General features: G+C 37.7%; 1 protein-coding gene across 1 annotated transcript in view; it reads left to right on the forward strand.

Moving 5' to 3' along the window:
* The window catches only part of HDAC9 (histone deacetylase 9), a 927,644-nt gene that overhangs the window by 150,219 nt on the left and 754,272 nt on the right, over nt 1-23,153 (forward strand). The gene's annotated exons all lie outside the window — the stretch shown is intronic.

A 23,153-nucleotide genomic window follows, 5' to 3' on the forward strand; every position in this document is an offset into this window, starting at 1 on the left:
CGTCGCCTGGCTAGTTTTTTGTATTTTTTTTTAGTAGAGACAGGGTTTCACCGTGTTAGCCAGGATGGTCTCGATCTCCTGACCTCGTGATCCACCCATCTCGGCCTCCCAAAGTGCTGGGATTACAGGCTTGAGCCAGCCAAGTGATTTTTTAAAAAGAAAAATGATCCCAGAAGTAGATAACCTTTTTTTAAGTAAAACAGATAAACTTACTGAAAATAACACATAAAACTCAATTTTTGTGGTAGGTACATACTCTTTTGATTAAAAGTTATCTTAAACCACACATCCCTGAAAACACAGTTTTACCTATTTAACAATCTTGATGTTCACTGTCACTGTGATAAAGAAAATCCATGATATTAGATAGCAAGATTCTAGAGAAAAAAAGGCAAATTATATTTCCTTCCCCCTAGTGAAGTTGTCTGGAAAGCTCATCCAGACTGTGAGGTGAGACCAAGAAGTGAGACGTTCTAGTTCCTGAAAGGAACTACAGTTGAAAGACTTTCTTCTTAGCATATATATAATATATATATAATATAACATATGTATAATATATTATATATACTATATAATATGCATATTTATTTATTTTACCTCTCTTTGGTTCTCAAATCAACACCAAAATGCATGTGCTCACCTTCTCTTGTCTTTGTGCTTTCAGTAGGAGGAGGGCTGGAATTAGCAATACAACTTTGAACTCAGGAAGAAAGTTTAGCCTCAGAAAATTAGGCTGACTAGGGTAAAGTTTGCAGCCTTCCAAACTAGTCTTATTATCTTTATAAGTTTATGAGGTAGTAAAATGGAACCAGCATTTCTAACAGAATACAGTCATGTGAGCCTGCCATTCTGAAAGGGACTTTATGTGTGCTGAGGTCAAAATCCAGTATGGGAACCCATGCAGGGCAGGATCCAGGTTGTATGGGTTATGAGACTTACGTGGAATTACAAATACAAAATTAGTGAAAAGGTCTTGGAAGGGGCCTATGCAAGGAAAGGGCCCTGTACTTACCCTTCATTAATTCACAATAAATTCACTTCTAACCTCATACATAAACCTGTATCTAATAAATTAAATTGTGAATTGATAATACAGCTAAATATTTTAATATGAGATTGAATGTCACATTCTTGAGGAAACGTTCCCTGATTGCTCACACAGTAATGCCACTGTGTCACATATACATGGTGTGGTAACGATCCATTTACTTGTCTAATTGCTCATTAGATTCTAAGCTGCAGACTGAGTAGGATGTCTTGCCCAGTGCTGTATCTTGTGTGCCTAGCACAGTGCTTAGAAAATTGTAGTTGTTAAAAGTAGAGTGCAGGGATGCTGGAGTCACGACACCTTCAAACACATTCCAGCAGCAGCCTCGGTGCTGTGCCTGATGTGCCGATAGGTGCCTCTAGTGCTATTACAGTGCAGACACAGTTTCCATCAATCATATGAACAGCAGCTGCCAAGTTCTCTTTTACTTGGTGAGTTATGGATGGCAAAGATATCTTTCAACTATGCACAAAAATTGGTAAAGAACAGGCTAGGAGTCCATCCATCAGATAGAAATGAGTGATTATAACAGGTCTGAAGGTAGAGTGAGATACAAAATGCCCTTTGAGGGTATTTTACTCGTCTTTGAACACCTTTGAAAATTTACTTTTTAAGACAATTAGATCAAGGAAAAAAATCATGGAAAGCGTGATTCAAAGATCAAATTCTTCAATTTGATGAAGTCAAACTTCATCTAACTGGGTCATCGATTTTAAACCAGAAACCTATTTACTAATTTAACAGCAAAGATATTTAACTGTATCTACAAGCCGCCATAATAAATGTTATTTCTGATGAACAGTGTCTTGAACTTAAACAAATAAGAGGGAGAAAAAGAGTGGCATTTCCTCCACTCCCCAAATAATTCTATTATTGCTTATGTTTACTGTTGATAAGATTTAAGAATAATGGGTGCAGGGTGGGATGAGGATCTATATAACCATGGTGGATTATTTTTAATACTCAGAGAAACATAGGATAAATTCTGCAAATACTATACTTTTTACTGCCAAAGGAAAAGCATCCTAAAACAAGAAACTTAGGGGCTGACCTAAGAAGAAGCTGGATGAAAGATGTCCAGACCAGCTACATAATTTATAGTGCCCAGTGAAAAATGAAAATATGGGAATCCTGGTTAAAAATTGTTAATAATTTCAAGTCAGCAACAGCAGAGCATTGAACCAAGTGTGGGGCTCTTCTAAGCTTGGGGCACAGGTTACGTGCCCACGAAGCTAGCCTTTAAAGATGTCTTTGCATGGTTCCTGAGAGCTGCTGTCAAAGACCTTATTCACTATGTAACCTGGTGAATTGCAAAGAAAAATTCACATGATAAATTCCTCTTTATTCTCAGCACCAGAATAGCATTTATCACCCGGAATGACCTATTAGGTTTCTGTGATTGAGCAATAGGAGCTACCAGAATTAAATGTTGTGCTCAAATGAGGTCATTTTGCTCAGTCTGGGTTTTGGGATGCCATTTCCTTGTTGTTATTTGACTTTGATTTTATATGCAATGTTAATGGGTTTTGGTCTTTGTGTTTTAAGGCATCTCAAATCCTTTTTTGGAAGTAGAGACAGTGTATAAGTAAACAAAACTCTTCAAAGTAGTTTTAAAAGTTGATTTTAAAAGCCTATCATCAACATTATTCACTGGATGCAGTAATAGCTCTATTAAGGAGATTAATGCATTCCAACAACATAATTATTTGTTAGAGACTTCATAACTACAGGCAGAAATAATCCAGGAAGCAGAAAGATATGTTCCACATAAGCAAGAATATACAACAAATTTTAAATAGTGAGAAAAATATCTTTGTCTTAAGCAAAGCTTAGGCAACTAAGGTTAAAGGAGGTGAAGGTTGGGGCTCAGTTTATACTTGGGAATGGAAAATCCACTGGGGACAAGCTTAGAGCGAGGGACCTGCTGGCAGACAACCCTTTGCTGTGGTAGTATAGGCTCACTTCAGAAAATGTAACATATGCTCTTTTATTCCCTGAAGTTTCCAGCAGCCTTAGCTGGGATCCCAGAAGAGTAAGGAACCAGTCTGGCCTTACAGTGTGCATTTGTGCTTTCTTCCCCAATCATCCCACAAGAGTTAAATTGGATTGCCCTTTAAGCAGGGCTGCCATGTTCAGTTGTGGAAGATTTTCCGTTGCATAGACTCATTGGGTGATAGGCAGTGGCATCTGCGTTTCTCCCCACTTTATGGTGATCAAGCTGCATCCCCTCTCATGGGGCTATGCTTCCCACTACACCAGTCCCAAGTAGAGGCACCATATGGGCTAGTGTTTAGGACTACCTGAGTCAGCTAGATAGGGTTAGTAGGCAACTTAAGTATTCAAGAATCCCTTAAAGTGAGAAAATGCCTTTCCTTATTAGGAATAAAAAACATTGCTAATTAGAGAGCTCTAGAAAGTGAAAATATTTTGAGTTAATTTTAAGCATGAATGAGTACTAATTAGAGTGGAATTGTAACAGCGGTCATTCTCCAGTTTTTGATAAGATTATGGGATGTGAAGGACCAGAGCTTCTATGTGGGAGTTGGGAGCTAGGAAATGCAGAAAATTGATGCAGAAGGAAATAGCATTTCTCATTACATTGGCTTTGGTTTAGATGCCTCCTTCCTAAAGGATTTCTTAATTTAACTATTGTGTGTGTATGTTAATTGAAGTACTACTCGATTTGAGTGTAATATTCTCTGAGTTTTTCTTATCCTTTGGTGCAAAGTAAATCATATTTGTATTCCATTGTTAAAAGTGATGAAAACATGTGAAATCATACGTGAAGACATGGAAAGATACAAACTGAAAAATTAGTTAACATTTTTGTAATATTAAATGAGAACAGTTTCCACTGAAGGTAAAATAATGAGTGCATTTGTGATTTTTGTTGCTTACTCATCATAATTATGAGACATTATATTTAAGCACATATAAAATAAGCAACACTTTCACATTTAAAACACTGGTGATCTTCTGGATGGAACTTACACTGAAGTAACTGCCCTAGCTGGGGTTGTCTCCCTCCTTGATTCCACTGGGCTTGGCTGCCTTCCCTCAATATATGTCAAGTGACTACCTTGTGCCATGTTTGTTGCTAGAGGATCCAAAACCCAAACCAGAAATTCCCAGGGTTGCAGTGTAATTAATACGGGGTGTAATTATAGCCTTTTGTCATAGTCTGTTTCTTTCCTTGTTCCTGTAGTCCCCAGCACTTCCTGAGATGTGCCTTTTAACCAAGTTTGTCCCAAGCCTCCACATCTTAGGAAAATTATAAACTTTTCTCTGTTGCTTTTTCTTTTTTTTTTTTTTTGAGACAGAGTCTCGCTCTGTCGCCCAGGCTGGAGTGCAGTGGCCAGATCTCAGCTCACTGCAAGCTCCGCCTCCCGGGTTCACGCCATTCTCCCGCCTCAGCCTCCCGAGTAGCTGGGACTACAGGCGTCCGCCACATCGCCCGGCTAGTTTTTTGTATCTTTTAGTAGAGACGGGGTTTCGCCGTGTTAGCCAGGATGGTCTCGATCTCCTGACCTCGTGATCCACCCGGGATTACAGGCTTGAGCCACCGCGCCCGGCCTGTTGCTTTCTTTTCTGTAAAACCTTCACCTCTCCCCCTAGTTGTACCTAATCACTTCCTCCCTGCCATTTCACGGAGTGCCTCAAAATTTACTTTTCTATCATAGTTATTTCTATTTGTGTCTTTATCCCCCACTAGGTTTCAATGTCCCTAGAGGCATGGATTCTCATTAATTCTTGTATCTCTATTGTCATGATATTTGCAAAATGCGTTTCTTATAGTTGGTACTTAAAAATAAAATAGCATACTACATCAAATCAGATTGGATTACAGTAATGGTTTGCATGCTACTAGTTCAGGAACACAGGTTGTTGACCCCAAATACTGTAAGCCAGGTTGAGTTACTGTTAGCATTCTTAATTCATGTTTACTGCATAACAGAAAATTTAATGCCCTTTGCCCAATTCCTGAATAAATCCACTGCTGGATATAAAGTGCTGGTAATTATCATTTTCTGCTCCCCTTTCCAGTCTGCTATCCAAGCAAACATCATTTTCATGAATTTATAAGCATAGGTTCATAATAAATAGTTTTGTGTTCTGTACTCTTCTCTCAGATATCTGGGAGACTCAATTAAACTAAAGGAATAAGCAATTTTGTCTATAAGTATAAACTTCTGAAACATTGCTGCCCCCAAACAGCCTTTAAATTCTGAGAGAAGCATATCTAGAGGTTTCTTATCAAGCTTCAGAAAGTACAATCCTTCTGAGCATTTTTAATGGCAGGTCATAATTAATGCCCATATACATCAGGGGATCACCCAAACTGGGCTTTTCCTGCAGTGAAACAGAGTGTCTAATAATTTGAGATGAAATTCTAATTATTTTAATGAGATTATTCTGCTTCCTGGCATCAAGCAATTTGTTTTACACCTTTACTCATTATTTTTCATTTTTGAGGGCTTAAATAGAAGAGACATGACAGAATAGGAGTCCTGTTTCATCTCTTGGACCATTAATTATGCCAAGGCGGTTTCAGTACTGATGAGACCCCAAGAGGAATGAATCTTTTCGGGTCTTACTTGGTTTAACGGATTTCATTCTTTATACTTCAAACAAATTTTCTTAGAAAACCATTAATCACTAAACTATGGATTAAATAGTGACAATAATGGAAATATAACCAAGAACAAATTGTTCATGGTTGGTTTCTCCAAGGATTTGACAGCTAATTTATAAAACAAGTTATTTTCGTACAGCAGGACTTTTGTGACTAAAGTAAAATTGCTTTGGCAAAAGGCTCAGCAATATTCTGTAGCCTGTAGGGGAACGGAACATACACAGACCTTCATCCTTCTTTCTTGACCCCCTTTCCTTGCCACTTTTTGCAAGATTTCAATTTGTATACCTGTCCTGACTTGTTGCCAGAATGTGCCCTTCAAACAATTACTAAGTTTGCTACTAAAAAAGGCTCTGAAATCTATTTTGTCTTGTCAATACGATGTCCACATTGGAGAACTTCCGAGACATACTGTAGGAAACTTGGCAAATAGGTAAACCACGTTTTTTTTTTTTTTTTTTTCCTTAAGTTTGGTCTTCATTTTGTATTTGCATCAATTACATTCATAGTTTCATAATCCAAACAAACACTGATATAAAATATGTAAGGGTTGCTTTCTTAATCTGGACGTTTTCACCTTTGTTGGTTCTTCAGTTTGCCTAGCTGGATGATGTGTGTTAGATTACGTAGTTATGTGTACAAAGGGAGAGCTTTCTCCCTTCCAGACACATGTTATATCAGGGAGGCAGTGTACCAGGTATTACAGAGTGCTGGTAATTAAGCCTATGCTGGGAAAAGTAGAGCCAAAACCAAGGACACATCTTGGATGCTTCCCTCAAGGGTCTTAGGTGTAGTTGGGGAACATAATTGCATTTGACGTTGTGAATAACAGTAAAAAGCTGTGACTGATAAACTGCCAATATGTAGAAGGGAGAATACGTGTTACATAAATTTAGAGAAAGGGTAAGTAGGCTAGAGTGGCCAAATTAATATTATTTCTTAGAAATTGAACTGACAGTTTTCCTCATTCATTCTTTTATTCCATCTACTCATTTATTATTAACTACCTTATTAATAAAAAGCAGCTAACCTTTATTTAGGTGTTCAGGCACTGAGCATTGTATGTACAACTCATTTAATATGCCATTGTTTTGCAGATTAGGAATCCCAGGCATAGCATTTGACCAACTTGATAATGAGTGGAAGAGACTGGTGAGAAACCAGGTCTGTGTGACTGCAGAGCCTGGCTGTTAACCAGCATGTCCTATTATTTTTTGCCTAACATTTGCTGACAGCTTGTCAAGTAGTAGGTTCACAGAGAGAGCTGGGACGTAGACACAGTGGAACCAAATCCCGACATTTCAGAAATTGGGGCCATTTGAGAAACCACAGAAGTAAGTTTGAAGGCCAAGGATTCTGTTGCAGGACAGTGACAGTAGCTTCTGAATTTAGGGGAGGCACACCTATGGGAACATTTGGAGATGGAGAGAAGGAAGTTAATGACCAGGTAGTAGAGGACTTTGAAAGCCAGAATGTGGGGTTTTTGTTTCATCCATAACTTCACATGTTATCTTAGAACCCTCTATTTGGGATCCCCCCAGAGCTTGTGAAAAAAGCCCCTTCGGGATCCTTTGCCCAGAACTCTTGTTTAGATTCTTCTTAGGGCTAGGGCTCTCAAATTTGCATTTTAATCAAGTACCCTACATGTATCCTATTTGATATGGAAAATCACTGCTGCAGATAAAGGAGTACATATGGTAAAACACCATGTTTGTTTATATTTTAATATGTTTTGCTTAATGAAAACATTTTTGTGTGGTATAAAAAAGAGAAATAGCTGTTTATCACTTTATCAAAATCTGACTATGACTTTATATTAAAGTTTACCAGAGATATATTGGAAATATACCTCTGAGAGGCCCAGTATGTCTTATAGGCAGTGGTATTCTGGTAAATGTTTTAACAACCAACTCTCTGAAAATAAACAATGCACAAGTTTTGATTTGTAGCATTTGTTGATTTCAAGGTACCAACTTAATGTCACTGAACATGGGATTAGGAAGAGATGTACACAGTTGGGTCCAGTTCCCCCACTGCCTAACTGCCTGTGAGTTTGACCAGTGAGTGACCAGCAGTATTAGAAGTATTAGTGAGTATTTGCAAGAAAAAATATTTATATGTATCCAGGTTTTATAAACTTTTAACCACTTAGACTGATTGGAAGTTATTTGCATCATAAGTTTAATCCTTAACTATTTTCAAAGCATGATCTCATACATTACCTTTGAATTTTGCAAATATTCTGTGAGATTGCCGTGGCAGGGAAGATATTAGCCTTATTTTGTAGGTGAGAAAATTGAGAGCAAGTAAATTTAAAGAACTTATCTAAGGTCACAATGCTATTAAGAGACAAAGACTGATTATTTCTAGTCATTTTTCTTCACTCTATACTGGATCAATACTATGTAACAAGCTACAGGATGCAACCAAGGGGAGCTATGTGTACAATGCTAAGATACTGACAGTAAGGATATAGTGAAATCATAATTTGGGTATATTAGTTGAGGTGCTTCTACAACTGCACATTTCTTTGCATTTTACTATATGACTTATCCTCAGGTTGAGACAGGTGGGGTACTTATTTCACCCTCACTGGAGTTGTTTTGTTGTCAAATGCAGAGATAATAAACTTGAGAGAAACAGTTCAGAGACTGAAAAAAAAAAAACAAAAAAAACAATGAGGAGCTAATGTCACCTGGAAGAGACCTATCCTTGACCCAGTGGCTCTCATTGCTTGATCTCTGAGACCTCCTGCAGCATCAGCATCAACTAGGAACCTGTTAGAAATGCAGATCCTTGGGTCCCCACCTCAGACCTGCACACACTATGGGCTGTAATCAACAAGTCTTCCAGGTGACTTTGTTGCTTCCTGAAGTTTGAGAAGAGCCCTACATCATCCCCTCCAACCTGAAAACCCTAGAGAGGTTTGTGGGATCTTAAAGAAGAGAATGCATGAGTGTTTTATTCCAAGTTGACAGAGTTTAAATCAGAAGTAACTGAGTAATCACTAATTAGATTACATTTAATTGAAGTGACTCAATTAAGTTGTCTGCTATTAGCTGGAATTGGGGGTTTAAGGTAGGAATTAAGTTCAGTTTAAGGAAATTAAGATAGCTACACTTCATACACACCTGGGTATGTAGCTTATAAAATAGAATTTTCTATGTACACTCTGGATGCCCTTGCATTTTGTCCTGGAATGAACCAAAGAGATGAAGTGAACAGACAGACCTTGGTACCTCATGTAGTGTCAAGCGGTAGTTTATACACTTGGCTGAATTAAGACTCATGATGTACAGCTTTGGGTTGGGGGCGTCAAAGCTTTTGAAATGGCAAGCTTGGCAAAATATGATCCACGTGAGTTTTCCTTGGCCTTTGGCACCATGGACTCTGGCCCCCTACCCCGTGGCCTTGACTTTCCTGACCTGATTGTATTTAGTGCTTCTCCTGCAGCTTGGCAATGTGCATCATGGTCTTAACTAGCACTACCGACTCATCCCAGTTGGCTTGAGACTTTGTCAGTTTTAACATAGAAATCCCCATGTCCCAGGAACCTCTTAGTTCTGGGCAAGCCAGTAGACTTAGCCAATCTGTTCGTATCCCACTTGACTTGAGACTTCCATTGGGTGTTTTCTTTGCTTTTTCCACTGGTGTGCGATGGTCCCGCATCTTTGGCAGGCTGGCAACTCCAGCTTACACTGTTGTTGGTTGGGGAGCTGCCAGGGCAACTGGCTACTGAGAATTGCTGTGAAAGAGTCAACTATTACTTTTTGTACACATAAGATTTGTAGGAAGCATGATTAGAAGTTATTTTTAGACTGTGTTAAGTATTTCTTGCTGATTTGGAAATATCTATTCACATGTAACTGACATAGTAATTTAATAAATTACCAACTGCAGTTTATTAAAGCTTGGAAACATCTTGCTGTGGAGTGACTTCAATTAAGGAAAATCGTTTTGGGTGGAATTTAAAAACTTGGGATGGTACTGGGGTATTGGCTATTTGGAATAAATGGGTGATACCTGAAAGTGGAATCTTAAGAAAATTAATTCTGGTATATGTGGAATAAAATAGAGGGATTATGAGTATGGAGGCTCATGGAAGAATACATGTTAGTCTAGGATTGAGATGATAAAGGCACACTAGGGAGTTAATGGTCAGAATAAAAGGAAAATTATTGAAAGATATTTTGAAGGAAGAATGCATGAAGTACTGAGCTGGGTAACTGAGAGAATGATGACATTATTAATGAAAAATAAGCAAGCCTAAATTTAGAGAATTGCAGTGAACTAAATTTTAGGACTGGTAAGTGTCAGGAACTCAGATGATTTCAAGCAGTTAAGGATTTGAGTTAAGGCCCAGGAGAAAGGTGTGGACTGCATATGTTCATTTGTGAGCACCTTATCAAAGGTGATGGTTGAAGCACTGGAGTTGGTGTAGTATTCTTGCGTCAGTATGTAGGTGATCATCAAAAGCAGACAGCTGAGTTGAGTAGTGTCAATGGCCATAAATCTTTTGTTTGGTCTGTAATACATTTGGTGTTATGAAATTAACATTTATTCAGGATTTTATTGTGGTTCCTTCCATGCTATTTTAGCAGTGAAATTTCAGTGAACCAATTAGAACAGTGAACTTGATTTCACATGCTAATGAAGATCTTCTTAATTAACTTTAATAATAAAAACTTCTCCAAGTTCTCAAGAGCTAGTTTCCTTCCATGATGATGAGGAAATTAAAGTTTGAGAATACCAATAGTAGTATGATTCCTTGATTTCTATATCTTTTATCATTTGCAAAGCATTTTATTATTTTATCTATGACCAAAACCCTTTGAGGCAGTTGGCTTTATCTCTAACTTATAGACAAGTAAACTGAGTCTCAGAGTGAGTGCATTGCTTGCAAAGGCATGTAGTAACATCAATCATAACACGTCAGATTGTCTTTTAGTTCCTTGACCGATGCACTTTCCATAGTGCCATAATTGCTGGTTGCCACACGTTAACACTAGTGTAGTGCGAGGTTGCTCCAGTATTTCCTCAGCACAGTGTAGATTTCAGAAGCTTTATGACATGCCTTCATTAATCAGAGAAAGATAAACTCTCCACATGTAGAAGTTTTGATGGATAAATATATCTGACATTGCTATAAGACGTTAGTACCACAATTTTTAAATTCAATCATCTTCACTGAGAACCCAGGAATAAAATCAGGCTGATTGAGGACAGAAGAAGGCTGAGCCAATTAAAGAAAACCCTGGGAAGCCAGGATTAAGTAGCACAAAGACAAAGATGAGTGAGCTGATGAAATTGCACCCCTAACTGAAAAGCAGCACACTTGAAGGAAAGCCATAGAATGTTCCACTAACTTTAAGCAGTGGGAGTTACATAATCTAATAATTAATTGTCTGTAGCTTCCAGGCCTATTAGGGAGGTGTGGAACAGACTCCAGAGGCAAATCACTGGCTCCTGTGCAAGTCAGGAACATTGCCTTAGGCACTCAACTTCAAATTGGTAATGTTTACAAGTTGTTTTCCCCATAATTTTTAAACTCTGGGCATAATCTGTCTCCTCTTAATGGATATTTTAAGTGTACCTTAAAGATTTTTCACTGACCTTACACTTATGATTGGAAATTGCCTAGTTTATCACAATACTTCTGAGTGTCAGAGTACACATTTTTTTTTTTTTTTTTTGCCCTAAAAGACAATGTTCAAAATACAAGGTGATAGAATATCCCTGGCACACTGGAGAAAAACTGAGATCATGTGCAAACAGAAGGATATATCCTTTTAAAATAGTTTAAACTGCCATTAGAAATAGAAGGAAACCCATTTTATCTGGGTTACTTTGACAGATGTAACTCTTACAAAGGATGAAAATCAACCACCAGCACCCTCTTGTCTGACATTCTGACTTGAAAAGGAAGAGCCCCTGCAACCACATAGCATGGAGAGGGGACAGGAGAGAGGCTGTGAGTGGATGAAGGCTTTCAGCCATCGGGGCCATAGGTTTCATTTTGATGTACATAAAAGCTGACCAAGGACTTTGTGAAAACTTTGGGCTGCCTTCCTGACCACCTTGGTTTTTTCCCTTCACCCATAGATCAGCGTCATTGACAACTGTGTTCTTTTCAAGTGGCAAAAAAGAAGTTAAAAATAAAATTCTATTTTAGATGTACCTTTGATTTTCTTCAAAAAACATTTCAGATGACATGAAAGAGAAATACGTGATAAATTTTAGCAGAGACCTGGCAGAGTCTTCCTATAGTTTAATCAAAAATGGGCTCAGTTTCAAATATATTAAGTTGCCACAGGAGAATGGGAATGACTTTTGGGAACAGTTAATAGTTCCTGGAATTTTAATCCCCTTTTATCATAATACAGGGTAAAAGGTCCAAGGTAAGCAGGCAAATAATACTTAAAGGAATATTGCATGAAATCTAAGAGACAACGTATTTAAAAGTAGTATCCTTGTACAACTTGCCTTTCCTGTGATATGTGCTGCATGATTTTTTGTTTTTTGTTTGTTTGTTTGTTTGCTTTTTCTGGATAATTTGGACTTTGTCCAGAACAGAAAACTTTGGTGTTTCTAAAGTTTACTTAGTTGGTCTCATCTACTTAATAATGTCAGAAGAGACCTTTTAACTTGGAACTTGGTAAAAGTAATAGAAAATATTGTTTAAGATCTAAATGTAAGCATTTGGGGTGAATTCTTTAAAAATGTCTGGCTATTTCCTAGATTTATAACTGCAAATACTGTACAATTAAAACCACCATGGTATTCCTCATGATTCTTCCTATTTGGGTATTAATGAAGGCCTTAACCAACCATAGCTGGTTAGAATTTTGAGTGTAGGTTGTAATTTGGGATATTTTCTATTGAGATCCTGGATTTGCATTGTGTTCTGATTTCTTACCCTATACTGCATTTTCCCCTATGAAAAAAGTACCTTCCTTGTATTGGAATTTATTAAAAGATTGCGGTTATTTGTAATTTGTAATCCCCCAGTGTTTTTTAGTTTGTATCTTTAATGTTAAAATATGAAGAATATTTTATTCTATTTTCCAAATAGCTGGTAAGAGAATTCCTCTGAGAAAAAATATCTGCCTGGACTCTCACAGTCATCTGCTAATTTATCTTTCTGCTTTTGCTTTCCATGATATGATTTTTTTTTTTTTTGTACAGTATCCAGAGTGATCCTATTAAAAGTCAGATCATGTTATTCCTCTGCTCACAACCATCCAGTGGCTTCCCATCTTATCAGAACAAAATCTAGAAAAGTCATCCTCTTCCACGGTCCTATAAGTGATGTGCACCTCAAATATATCTTTCTGGCCTCATCTACAAAAACCCTCTTCCTTGTTCATTCTACTCCACGCTGACCTTGTTGGTCCTTGCCTACAGCAAACACAGACCTACTTCAGAGCCTTTGCATTTCCCTTTATCTCTTCTCCCAGAAATTTGCATGGTTTGCCTCTTCTCCTTTCTTTCAGGTCTCTGCTCAGATGTCACTGTATCATTGAGACCTTCCTTGACCATCTGAAGTTAAATAGGACCACTCCCTCAGGTGTATACAGAGTCCAGACCGTGAGATCTTTGATCTCAGAAATTAGGAGATACCCTTAGGCGATTTCGGGCTTCCTAGGTTCTAGAATTGAGAAGGCAGTTCTTTCTAGGTCTTAAAGGCCAGGGGACCTCAGCTAAAATTTGGGTAACTTCAAAATACAAATACTTTTGCTTAAGTTATACTGCTGTTTATCAACTGTGTGTCTGTAGTTATTTAGTTTGTTAATTGTTACTCCACAAGACAAAGTATATACTGAAAATTCATAAAGCGTATCTTTTCCCAAATGAAAATGTGATCTAATGGTCTCTTTGGGAATTCCTTCTTGGAAATGCTCCATTATTGTCATAGTTGGTTTATAGCCTTCCTTGGTGTTAAAAACAGAAAAGATGTTTCCTCTTTCCATTATTTGGGAGCTCTTTTCTTTCTATTGTTCCTTTTCTTCCTGCCCTGTGACTGCTCAGATGCTGTGTACAGCTGTTTCTGTGAAGTAAGCTGTGAGCTCCTCACGTTGCTGCCTCTTTGTTGTTTTCACTACATGTAGACCGCAGTATCACAATAAGACAAGAGAATAAAATAAAATGTTTTCATTTTATTAATGATTTAAAAGTCCAATGCCATTATTCAATGAAAAGCCCAAGTCAACAACATTTTAGTGTAATTTAGTGAGAAGTGTTCTGGTCGCTTGGCTCAACCATGCCTGCAAGCCAGTGTTTCCTGACCCTGAATCACCGGAGTACCATTGTGGTTATACATATGGCAGGATGACATGGCCAGTTGCAGTATATATATTAACATGCTGAAGAAAAGAGGAAAGGCACTTGCTTCTTGAGCCAAAAAAATGCAATCACTTTTAAATATATGCCACAAGGCTGTCCTGGGATATGAAGGAAGGTAAGATAGAGCCCAGGTCTGTCTAGGGATTGGGCTGCTTCTGTTATATAACCACAGCAAGTCAGTTCAGGGATTTTAGCAAACCTTTGGGAATAGCATGGACTGAGCTTTAGATGATGGCTCTGAACAACTGGTTTCCAACCACTAGGGTGCTCTACCTGTGTCAGATTTTCCTGGATCCCATGCATTTCCCCAGTCCATGGTGAGGGAATCACTGGGTATCTGCTCATCGTTCCCCAATACACAGCATTCTACCACATTCTGACTTAGAATTTTCTTATCACTATTTTCCTCCACTAGCTGCAATTCTCTGGGGGGCTTTCTGAACATATAGCCCAACTCCTTGTATATGTAAGGCATTTGATACACTTTGATGATGAAATGAAATTGTGTTACTTACAACTATTATATTTTCTTTTCATTAATCCTTGTACTATATTTGCATGAGTAGAATTTTATAAGGTTGTAAGCCCTAGGTTACTGGAAGAAACAGGAGTCCAATTGATTTGTTCTGAGAAAAATGACTGGATAACAAAGCTAGGGATATAGAGTTGAATTTAAATACTTGAGATAATGTAATCTGATAATGTAACATCATCTATCTGTAATATTTTCTCAGTCAACTTTTCTGGTATTCTTCATTTTCTTTTTGAGAAAGTGAAGCATATATTTAATTATAGCATATATTTATGCCATTCTCTATTCTTAAGGAATAGAGACAGTATTATTTTCTCTTCAATCTGTGTTTCATAGTGACATCAGAGTAAAATTCTACTTAAGTTGTGTGCTAATCGTAGCTTTTTATGTTTTCCTTTTTTCTGCCTTCTACTTTTTTCTACTATATCCCCACTTCAGATGCTTCTTTCACATTTTCCTTAAATGTTTCTGTCAGTTCCCTAGTCTCTACAATTCAAGAGATTTCTATGAATCTCTTGGTCTATTATGTACCTTTAGAATGGAAAGGTCTTACTAGAAAAAATATTTTTATCTGCATCACATTTGTTGACAGAAAGAGACCTTCATGCTCTATTGTTAGGTGCATAAAGTAGCACAAAACAATAGATACTGGGTGACTCCACTTCTGGAAAAACAAATATTTTGTTTTAGCTATTTGCATGTGAAAAGATGTGGAAGGTTAGTTATCAAAATATTAACTGATTATTTGAGAAAGTTTAGAGTCTTGTTGATTGTAGTTTTCCTTCTTTTTTCCCCACTATTTCATGCATTCATTCACACATTCATTCTTTTTCTGTGCATTTTTATTTTCTGATTTTCTTTATTATTAGTGTAAAAGCAAACACTAATTGGGAAAATATACAGGAAAAAAAATGTTTTATGTAGGTAAAGAAATAATTGTGAATGTTTATATCACCAATGGTGTTATAAAACTATTCTTGACTTCCTTTTCTTTGGTTCTAAGGACTAAAGCATAATCCCTACTTCTTTGGAGCTTTGGAGGGCATGGATTATGTATTCCTCTTAGAGTTAGAATGATCCATGTTTTGTCAAAGTATTCAAGAAAGGGCCCCATGTTGGATGTCCCTTACAGCTTCACCAGGTCATGGAGAAGGCCCAGTCACATGGTGATGACTTACAGCCTCTGGACAAATGTCACAGAATGGCTATGCTCCTTCCAAATTCCACTCAGTGTGGGGACAGCTCTACTGCTTGCTAAGCAGTCTCCATTCAGAAGTGTTTCTCTTAAATAATATGGCAAAAGCCAAAAGGTAAGATTGGGGAAGAAACCGTGGATCTAGGCTAAAATCATCTCCTCTCCCCAACTGCCACCTACATGTTTGTTTTGTTTACTCGAATGAAATATGGAGCTATTTTAAATGTCTGTATAATACAATGGTATCAATAAAATGCCTTAAAATTTATTTTTTTTTTCTATTTGTGATTACGTTAAGCTTCCGTGAAAATGGAACGCACCAGTTTCACAGCAGGAGAGGATAGATACAGCAAGATTAGAGAAGCAAGATGTTCAGGATTAGAAGGATCTGTATGGCTGAAAGTGAGGTAATGATAATGATTATGTGATAATAGTACTGTTGTGCTGTTTTATGAGGCAGTAATCCAGCTCCCAAAGCAGATAAACTATGGGGGAGAAGGCTGAGTTTATCCCATGGAGGGGAATAGATTGTTGCTGAATAACCCAGCATGAGAGTAACGCTTTTTCTTTTTTGAGGCAAGAGCTCAAAAGTAAGTTTTTAAAATAAAATGATTAACTTCCCAAATACGAACAAGTGAACAGCTGAGCAAGGGTAAAAGAAAATCCAGCAGTGCAGGAGGGTGAGGGGCTGGAAGGGTGGGGATGGGATTCTTTTTATGCAACAAAAACAGGAGTACTAGTCATATGAGAAAAAAGTTTCAGGGCCAAATACAAAAACAATAGCCCACTACTGTGCAAATTGGCAGCTGAAATGAAGTGGTATTTTCTAGAAAAGTATTAAACTACTGCAAAATGCAAACAGATTTCCATTCATCTCATTTTAAATCACTGTTCGTTCATTTCTTGAAAACTTGCTTCATGGAAGGGACTGTAATTATACAGTAGTTACAGACAAATGGCATATTGTCCTTGACTTCTATGAGCTTACAGATTGGTATTGCTTAATAAGATGTTGCGGCCAGGCGCAGTGGCTCACGCCTATAATCCCAGCACTTTGGGAGGCCAAGGTGGGTGGATCACGAGGTCAGGAGTTCGAGACCATCCTGGCTAACACGCTGAAACCCCATCTCTACTAAAAATACAAAAAATTAGCTAGGTGTGGTGGTGGGCGCCTGTAGTCCCAGCTACTCGGGAGGCTGAGGCAGGAGAATGGCGTGAACCAGGGAGGCGTAACTTGCAGTGAGCAGAGATCGTGCCACTGCACTCGAGCCTGCATGACAGAGTGAGACATCTTCTAAAAAAAAAAAAAAAAAGATGTTACAAGAGCTAAATCTTCACTTTTTCTTTCGTATTCAGGATTGACTGGAAAATAAATGTCAGTCTGGGGATTCCGCCTTCCTGATTTGTATCTATATCTATATCTATATCTATATCTAGGCATAACATATATATAATCTCTCTATTCCCCCCCCCCACTCTGTCTCTCTCTCTCTCTCTCTCTCTGCATTCCAAGCTTATTCAGTTCTAGAAAATGGAGGAGGGATGGAACTCAGTCCTCAGTTCATACTGATGACTTCTTCTGGGCTCTTTGCTTAGGCATGTGGGGCCAATTTGATTTGGATGCCTCCACTGGCAGCTGGTTTCACTCTAGGACAGCTGGGAAAATTTTGCTTCATCTCCCAAAGGTTTAGTGCTTAGTACTAATTCTTTCACCCTTGCAGGCTGCCAGCAAGCATCCCCTTGTGGTATCATCACATCAGAGGCTATGCTATCAAATGGGTTCATATATCTTCCAACCTGTAGAATTGCAACCCCTGACTTTTCTGTGTATCTGGAAGCTATTAGACACCCCAAGGGATGGGGCCACTTCTAACACTTGAGACCTCCTCTTCTCCATCTTCAAACAAAAACTCTAGCTCAGTAGCCTCATGGGCTTTGACCTTCCAGTGCAAAGGCCCATTTAGCCTTTAGGGGAGCCCACCAAGATAGAACTTCTTTTCAGCTTAATCACTCAAAAGGGCTAACTTCAAGGACACTGAAATTACCTTCAATGTTACTCTCTGGGGGATGTGAGAATGAAAAACAATAGCTTTCATTTCTCTTCGTTGAAGCTAAATTTGAGAAGAATAAGATGAAGTTAAATTCTCAGGAGCTTATTCTGCCACACTGAATTCTCCACAAAGTCCCTCCTGTACTTAAGAGGAGGGAGTTTTGTGCCCATTTGTTCACCATTGAATCCCTAACATTCAGCAAACTGCTTGGTTCAGGAGACCTGATATATATTTTTGAAATAATAGTGAATGAATTAGGCTTAATGTTTCTGGAAGTTAGTTACCATGACTGGATCAGTCATTGCTTATCTCTGGGAACACTGAAGAGCATTAATTCACAGATAATCACTGAGTCTGTGTATCAAGTGCTTATCTGAGTACTTGGAGCCTGTCACTGAACACAAGGGCAAAAACCCTTGCCTTCATAGAGCTTTCATTCTTGCAAAGGAAACAATAAACAATGAATTTATTGAATAAGTAAGTTATCTAGTATGCTAGGAAATAGGTATGGGAAAAAGAAGGGTTGAGCAGGGTAAGGGAGATAAAGAGTAAGGAACAGTTTGCATTATGAAGTAGGCGGTTGGCCTCGTTATGTATGACAGTAAACAAAGACTCAGAAGTGGAAGGGAGTAGTCAAGTGGAATTTGGGGCAAGAGCACTCTCAGGGCAGAGGAAACAGTTACAGCAAAGGTTGGAAGTCTGCTTGGCATTTTTACTTTAGTAAAATGCACATAACAAAATTTACAATTTTAACCATTTTTAGTGTACAATTCATTGGCATTTAGTAAATTCACAGTGTGCAGACATGACTACTGCCTAGTTCTAGAACATTTTATCACCCCAAAGGAGACCCCAAAGGAGACCCTATATTTACTAAGTGGTCACCCCCACCCCATTCCCACCTCCCTCAGATTCCCGGAAATTCTTAATCATCTTTCTACTTCTGTGGATGTCTTTGGCATTTTGGGGAGTTGATGAGGCTCATGTGGGCTGGAGCCTAGTAAGTGAAGGGGAGTTTCGTAGGGGAGAAAGTCAGTGAAGTACTGGGAGCTGAGCTGCATCCCTTGAAGCCATTGTAAGAACTATGACTTTTGCTCTGAATGAAATGGAGAACATTCCAGAGTTTTATACCAAGGGGCAAAGTGCTCTATACTAGAGTAGGTCGTATGTGTGAGACAGGGTGAGAGGCAGATTGACTAGGAGGTTATCAGTGTAATCCAGGTGAGAGGAGATAATGGCTTAGAACAGGGTAGCATGAGTGAGAGTGCTAGAAGGAGCTGAATTTTAGTAAGATTTTGAATCTCGGGCCAAGAGAATTTGCTGTAGGACTGGATTTGGGATGAGATAGAAAGGAGTTAAGGATTCTCCAGTGGTTCTAACTTGAGCAACTGGAAGGATGGAGTTGCCATTAACTGAGACAGGGAAGCTATGGCTGGAGCAGGCTTGCAGGGAAATATAGGGAAAAAAAATATAGGAAAACTGTTTTGGGCAGGTTGAGTTTGAGATGTCTGGTCATCTGAATAAAGGTGTCAAGCAGTTAGTGGGATATGTCTGTCTGGAGTTCTAGAAGGAGGTCTGTTGTGGAGAAAAAAAACTTGGGAGTCATTAGCATAGAGATGGTATTTAAAGCTATGAGAATGGCGGAAATCACTGAGGGAGGGATTGAGTGTGAACAGGTAATGAGAAGAGGCCATGTGCTGAGCACTGGGGCATACTCTCCTTTAGTGGTGGGGGCAGAGAAAAAAACTAGAAAAGAAAGAACTGAAGTAGGAGAAAAATCATGGGTGTATAGTGTTTTGGAAACCATGTGAAGAAAGTAAACCAAGAAGGAGAGGTCCACTGAATGAGATGCTGCTGAAGTGATGGACAGTTGGCTCTAGCAGATTGTGGTTGGATCAAAAATGGGAATGAGTTTAAGGGAAAATGAGAAAAGGAGAATTGGGAACAGTGAGTGGGGACAAATATTTGGAAGACTTTCTTACAAAAGTCTGAATAAAATAGAGTCAGTACTCCCTTCTTTGGTGCCTCACCTTCACTAGAAATCTCCGTATTTCTTAATTATTATAACAAATAATTATAGTTAATTCTGGTGATACATTTCTTTGCAAAATATTGTTTCAGTTTCTTCCTCACAGTTTCTCAGGATGCTCCTTGTCATCATTTAAAAAGAAAAATAAACTCGTAAGCAAGACAAGGAAAGAAAAGAAACAGATCTGAGAGAAGATTCTCTTTCTAGAACACTAATAATAAGCTTAATATTTTACAGAATAAAACGCTTTTAAAAACTATCCTGTAAAAGTCTTATTTATGCACTTTTTATAGGTTAGCTTATAACTGTTTCTATAAAAACTAAGAAAATGTGGAAAATTTTGAAGTCATGGGGAGAATATCTGAATAGCTTTTCCTCCTAGTTTCTTGGAAAAACAGGAAATTATATGTAATACTTACTTTAAGGCCTTTACTATGTTTAATTTAGTTAAGTACATAAAAATGTATTATGTATAACTTATTAAATGTATTATGTATAACTAATAAAGTCGTGTCTGAGATAATTAAATTTTAAAAATATGGTAGATTAAGAAAGCAGTTGCAGATTTACTAATTGAATTTGCTATTTGATGTTTTTAATTTTTAAAATCACAAATAGGGTTCTAAAGTTGCTGCAGTGAAATGAATTTAACATTTCTTATGTGCTCAATTAATTGGGAAGCAGGTAAACACCTAAACAACCATCATACTAGTATTGCACATTAATAGATCCTGTTTTAAGCTAGCTAGTTTTATGCTCTTATGACATTAAAAAATGTTAGAGATAAGTTTTCTAGAAAAGTAGGTCTATCATAAAGGGAAGAAAGCCCTTGGATGTATTGAACATGGTGGACATGAAACTTGGTGGAACTTTTGGCAGTTTTTGATCTGTCACTTTCCACAGTCTCTTCAGGCACATTGGTTCATGCCTCATTCCTTCCCGCATGCTACTCTGCTATTTCATTTGATCATTGTTTTACAATTTCCAAATGAAAGTCAGCTTTTTTTCACGCACTACATGAGATGGAGGAGGCTAAAACGCAATAGATGGTATTAGAGGATTGGTCTGTAAAAGTCTTCTCACCAGGCTGTGGGAGGGAACATATCCTCCAAGAACTATTTGGCTCATTTATCTACTATGTGGCAAGTATTATGCTAAATTCTGTGATGCAAAGATGAGAGCTAGATTCATTCATTCAGCAATTTATTCATTCAATCAACAGTTGTCCAAAATCATTTGGATTATTCAAAAAATATCTAAAGGCAGTCATTATCCTGCAACAATTAAAAATAGAGATAAAACTTAGTTTTGTTTTGCAATTTAATCAAATAAACAACTGTGCTGCTTGCTATAACTTACTTTTCTGGCTTTTTAAGTCATGGGTTCAAACTACTTTCAGCTGGAATCTTAGGGATACAGTTGAGAAAAGTGCTATTTGTTTTCCCAAAGCTCATAAAAATCCTAATTAGTCTTTAACTTATATTCTTTACATTTTCATATTTTAGTATATATTTTCTTAAGACAAGAAAAATTTAGTGAATTCTTAAATAAAAGAATATTTTCGTAAAATCTTTCTTCAGTCTGGGCATGGTGACTCATACCTGTAATCCCAGCACTTTGGGAGGACAAGGTGGGCAGATTTCTTGAGGTCAGGAGCTCAAGACCAGCCTGGCCAACATGGTGAAACCCTGTCTCTACTCAAAATACAAAAAATAGACAGGGATGGTGGCTTGTGCCTGTAATCCCAGCTAGTCAGTAAGCTGAGGTGTGAGAATCGCTTGAACCCGGGAAATGGAGGTTGCAGTGAGCTGAGACCATGCCACTGCACTCCAGCCTGGGCAACAGAGCAAGACGCTGTCTCAAATAAACAATATTTCTGAACAGATCTATTTTTTTTTAAGTGCGTACTTTTAAAGAGGAGAGGTTATTTCCTAACGTTCCTTCAAGTGGGCAAATCTATCAGTTTGCTGCTACCCACAGGCACCTACTGTTCAACCCCCAAATTAACTGTTTCTTATCAATGAAAGGTATTTCTGTTTTTTTTCCGGGAGAAAATACCAATTAAGTAGTTAGGTAATTTGGTACGTAATGTCTTTAACATTTCTTATTAATACCTTATTAATTACAATATTATAATATTCCTTGTAATGAATAGGTTATATTCCCCTGTAGGTGGAACACTTAGATGAGAAGTTGTAAATATTTTTAAAATAAGGGTTTACTTAATTATAAATATGCCTGCTAATTTTAGGCAGGATTCTACTCTAGGAACTGGAAAAAAAAAAAAAAACAAAGAAAATAAATATATCTTTCCAGCTGTGAAGTAAGTAACCATCTAGTGAGAGCAACAGAGTGGACCCAACATTATTCCAGTGGAATTGGATTAAAAATCCCTGCCAGTGAGATAAAAACAATGGGATCAGTGGTGGACTATTGAAATAGGAAGGAAAACCATGCCTTACTTAGATATGATACTTGTATAAGGATTTTGAAATGCTTTTATTTCTCTGCATTGTCATATGATTCAAGTTGGAATAGGCCCATGTAAGATAGATGAAGCAGAAGAGCAAACAGCATTGGGTTTAGAGGCAGCATCTAAAACAATGTGATTATTTTACCCCTCACAGAAATTAGTGTCTCAGTAAAAGCAAATATATTTTCTGGGCAACCAGAAACATATGTTGCATGTTCTTTCCGGTACAGTATGAATCCTCAGCAAAACGAAAAGAGAATGGTTCTCACTAAGCAAACCTTCCAACTTTTATGTCCCTGAGCCTTCAGTTGCTATTGTTGGTTGTTAACATCTGGCTTTCCATCATCCCACTTTTCTTACTCATAGCTGTGGGCTTACTGTGGGTATTCCTTGATAGTCTGTCACCAACGTGAGGGAAAGATTAGTAGATCACCATCTTGTATGTTTACCGCTTACCCGAGAGCCTTACACATAGTCAATGCTCAATAAATATTTTTTAGCAAATGAGTTACCATGCAAATCTCAAAGCCTTTCTTATATTAATTCTAGAGTGATCTTTGAGGAATCACCACATTGTCTTCCACAATGGTTGAACTAATTTACACTCCCACCAACAGTGTAAAAACATTCCTTTTTCTCTGCAACCTCAGCAGCATCTGTTGTTTTTTGACTTTTTAGTAATAGCCATTCTGACTAATGTGAGGTGATTTCTCATTGTGGTTTTGATTTGCATTTCTCTAATGCTCAGTGATGTTCAGCTTTTTTTCGTATGTTTTTTGGCCACATGTATGTCTTTTTTATTTTTTTAATTTTTATTTATTTTATTTTTATTTTTATTTTTATTTTTTG

Source organism: Mandrillus leucophaeus, unplaced genomic scaffold (assembly GCF_000951045.1).
Source record: "Mandrillus leucophaeus isolate KB7577 unplaced genomic scaffold, Mleu.le_1.0 Scaffold140, whole genome shotgun sequence".
Classification (NCBI taxonomy): Eukaryota; Metazoa; Chordata; class Mammalia; order Primates; family Cercopithecidae; genus Mandrillus; species Mandrillus leucophaeus.